Source organism: Odontomachus brunneus, unplaced genomic scaffold, assembly GCF_010583005.1.
Source record: "Odontomachus brunneus isolate Ranch 3 - 2012 unplaced genomic scaffold, Obru_v1 Obru_scaffold_080, whole genome shotgun sequence".
Taxonomy (NCBI): domain Eukaryota; kingdom Metazoa; phylum Arthropoda; class Insecta; order Hymenoptera; family Formicidae; genus Odontomachus; species Odontomachus brunneus.
Genome location: NW_022639530.1, coordinates 836,247 through 840,592, shown reverse-complemented (window position 1 = coordinate 840,592; position 4,346 = coordinate 836,247). Strand labels below are relative to the sequence as shown.

Genomic DNA, 4,346 nt, shown 5'->3' with positions numbered 1-4,346 from the left:
CCCCCTCTTCGACCATGTCCGATAATTACAGAGTTTCTAAAATTCCCGGAACCGAGGTGTTTGAAACTGCTTGGGAAAATAAACCACCGGCGATCGACGACGCGCTCCTAGATGGATATCTCATGCATGTGTTTATCGGCCGTCTCGATATCCATTAAAGCAGACGCAGGCGGGAAACGAGCCGTGAACTTGGTAATTGCGAGTTGAACGACGCACGCTCAAAGTCGAGCGAGGATATCGACTAGCTCTCTACGATGCGCCAGCACGTGATGTCGTAATCTGTTCGCCGACCTTAATACCGTTGCCTTAAACACGCTGCGGACGACTCGACAGTTATGAAAACAGGGAACGTTGGTCCCAGGAGAAACGGATGAACGCATCTCGTCGAGGGATAGCACGGCTGCGATCAGGCGATCATTCAGATGTCGTCGTTTTGTTTACCGAGCTCTCTGTCCATCTAGCAATTCCCATCCAGTAACTTCCGTTGATTACACCCTTCTCCCTGCTTCCCCCCCCTCTCTCTCTCTCTCTCTTTCTCTTTTTCTCTCTCTCACACGGCGCTTGTAACGAGAATTCCTCAGAAAACTGCATAGTCACGGAGGACGTTGAAATTATCGATCAAGTGGATTCGCGCTGCCGCGAGTACGATTACGGTAGAGCATGAAGATTGTAAACTAGGTCAGAACAGCGGCATCGCGAAGTTCGCCAGTGATTATTCGGGACCGGGGCGACGAGCATGGACGCAAGACCTGTCGTGAGGATTGCCTCGCGACATGGTAATAAATCATGCAGCTGCAATGACGTTACATGAAATATGCAACGCCGAAGATACGCGTACAAGATTGCTCAGAATGAGCGGAGACGCAGAGGGATGAAAGGCAGGTAGATTATTGCTTCACAATTATGCATGTCGGACATGTCGATAGCCGAGCTCACCGCTGACAATTCTCTGCGTGCCTTCCATCCCCTTCCCTCTGCTGATTGTGGTAGTGTAGTCTATCTACTCTTCTTTGAAAATACGCCCGACGCCGTTACCCTCGATTAACCGTAACAAATCGTAATTACAATGCGGTTCGGCACTTACTTTCATCATGTAATAGCCATAAACTCAGCATGTGCTCAAATTAACGTCGATTGTGTGTGTGTGTGAAAGAGAAAGAGAGAGAGAGAACGCTCCACTAATAGTTATTTAGGATTATTATGAGCGTCATATTCGACACCTTCCAAGCTAGATATTGTTGGATCTAGCCGGACCATAACTGTAAAACCTAACTGCAGACGGTCATAGAAATAATTTAAGGCACGACAGCTGGCTTGTGTTGGACACCTACCTGGGTTGACATCGATTCTCGGTCATGACGTCTTTGATTTTGATTTACAATCGTCCTCTTAACACACAACACGACTGATCTATGAAACCGTTACCTACAAATTTCATTGGAACAACTAGTGTCGCATTTTCCTCTTCAAGTCCACGAGTTGGGGTATTGTGCCGTCGCAAAAATGCTGAAACTAGATAACTAGATCTTCGTATCTGGATGACGAAATCAGTTTTCTCGGGAGCTATTAAAGATGCAACGCACGTACCTCCTTAATGAAGAAATGCGTGAGGTTTCACGCGTTGCCGGTGAAATCCGAAGTAACAGACAAACCCGATTATGGCAGACACGCAATTTTTTTTTACACGCCACGTGAGCTGCATCTTGTACGATTTCTAGCTCGCAGGATAACGACCTTGATATCGGTCCAAGACCGTGCAAATACCAGCGCTCGTTATTTGTCTGACTTACATATATTCAAACATGAAAATTCTGATTCCCCAAGCAGAAAAAACGATAACTTTTGCTCACTTGATATTTTGATTGAAAGACCAACGCAGTCGTAACGTTTCCCGTGAAGAAGACTCATCTTACCACTGTTTTCATTAGTATCTGTCATGCATTAGCAAGCTCATTGTACCTCACATATTTCTCTTGTCTAATCTCCGTCACTTTTACCGTTGCGAATATCTCGCGCGCATATATGAGCAACCGATCCAATCTTACCTACAATTCGACTTTAATTATATACGTAGCGTACGGCGCTCGGTATAAATTTAACGCGCGACGACGTCAGTTAGGTACCCGTGAAAACCAGGTGAGAGTCAGAGAACTTTGTTCTGGTCCTTGAAAGTTATTCCCGAATAATCATTAGTATCACATGTGAATCATTTCGGGAACTTTGACCGCTTGCGAGGCTGTTATTTTCCGTAAAACGGTAAACACGAATAAATTACCGTGTTCCGGCGTTCGTATTAACTCGCATTGCAATCACGATGTAGAAACAGCATGGGCTAATGTCGTCGACGATTGCAATTCTATGCAGGTTTAGAAAGGATTTTTAAGGCAAAATGAATTTACTAAGAATTCATTGAAACTCGCACTACATATAAATTGAAATATTATCTAACTACTTGCGCAATTAGAAAAAGATTTACCATTCGAGAGTTGAAATGTTTGAACTAAATTTAAGATTTCATATATATATATATATATATATATATTCTTTAGTGTTAACGTGTTGCTATTTCTAAATTCCGTTGTTAATTTCTTATAAACTAAAATCAAGGTTTTAATAACTATACTAAAAGAAATTATTCAATAAAAAATTAACAAACAGATATTTCCGATCAAAATACCGATGAATTTTTATATCCGGTCAAAATATTTGATTAAATTTATTAGAATACTTCCGATCATAATGGCATTTCATCAGATAAGCCAATCAAAAAATTATGAACCGATATTTCTCATCGGATATTTCCTGATTGGATACAAAAATTCATCAATATTTTGATCGAAAATATCCATTTGTTAATATCCATTTCTCATCGAATAATTTCTCTTAATGTACGATATCAAAGACTGATATTCCGACATTGTATACAAATCTCAATTGATCGTTTTGTTTGGAAAATATAGCAGTGGAAAGTTCTTAATTTATAATATCCAAAATATACATGTGTACATATATACATTTAAATATTTATATATCCTTTTCTAATATTTCTGCAATAATTAACTAATGTATAAATAAAGCATTAATAAGCATTAATAAGCATTAATAAGCATTAATAAGCATAAATAAGAAAAATGAAAAAATAATATTTTTCGTATTTGTAATATTTTGTGTTAAGCCAAATGATTTTATGTAATTAATCTAATATACAAATAATTAGATAAACGGTTTATAATCAGTTTTTAACGAAATAGGATGTTCATTTTTCGACTTAGTTTTAATCAGAAAATCCGTATAATTACCGAATACCGAAAAAGCCGATTAATCACTTTCAATCCGGTTAATCACAATATTCAAATAATCGAACGAAATCAATTAATCGTTAACAGTTTGATTTTTTAAAATGCATAAAAGAAAAAATAGATTGTCACTGTAAGACTCATAGCGTGTATACGAAGATAACATTGTCTTTCTTACACTGAGAGAAATTCCGATAAAAATTAACAAATGGATATTGCTAATCAAATTCCGATCAATTTTTATACCTGATCAAGATATACGATTAAATTTTATTGGATACTTTCGATCATAGTGGCATTTTATCAGATAAACCGATCAAAAAATTATGAACCAATATTTCTCATCGAATGTTTCCTAATCAAATACAAAAATTTATCAATATTTTAATCGGTAATATCCGTTGGTTATTTTTTCATCGGATAATTTCTCTCAGTATACCCTTTTCATATTTTCACCCTACTCTTTTCCTAATTGACCTCACTTTAAATCATGTAATAATAATGATCATAATTGCTGTAAACATTGAAATGACACTATTATAGTGTGATAATAATGATCACAGTCGCTATAAACATTGAAGCGATACTATGGTATTATTGAAATGATATTATGTGGAATAGAATTAAAACTGTTTAATTAAATTTTTAATTAATAGTGTTAATAAAAATTAAAGTTTTATTTCTTAATTGAGACAATTTAATTGAGCAATTATTCTAGTCCGTCATCATATTCCATATCATATCATATTCTACTTCAAAGTCAACTCATGAGAGGTTGCAAAAAAAGAGGTGAGATGACAATATCGATACGTGCAAGGAGTCTTATAAATAACACAATCAATTTTTCCGTTCTACACAGTAGAAGGATAAAACGATTGATGATTAATTGGAATGAATGATTAATTTGTTTGATCGGTTATCCGATTAACTAGGTTTTCTGATAAATTAAATTCAAAAAAATCGAACATTCGGTTTTAAACTGTTAAATAGGATATAAATCGATTAATATAATGGTTTATCAATTTTTACAAGCTCCAAACATTCACACCC

General features: G+C 36.4%; 1 protein-coding gene across 3 annotated transcripts in view; it reads left to right on the top strand.

Annotated features, from left to right (window-relative positions):
• LOC116847563 overlaps nucleotides 1-4,346 on the top strand; it is a 17,595-nt gene that overhangs the window by 745 nt on the left and 12,504 nt on the right. The window contains exon 1 of one of the 3 annotated variants that reach the window (XM_032822663.1): nucleotides 29-878. The exons of the other annotated variants lie outside the window; for them this stretch is intronic. The gene's annotated coding sequence lies outside the window, so the exon portion shown is untranslated. Of the gene's footprint in view, nucleotides 1-28; nucleotides 879-4,346 lie in introns of those variants that run through there. 3 annotated transcript variants of the gene reach the window in all.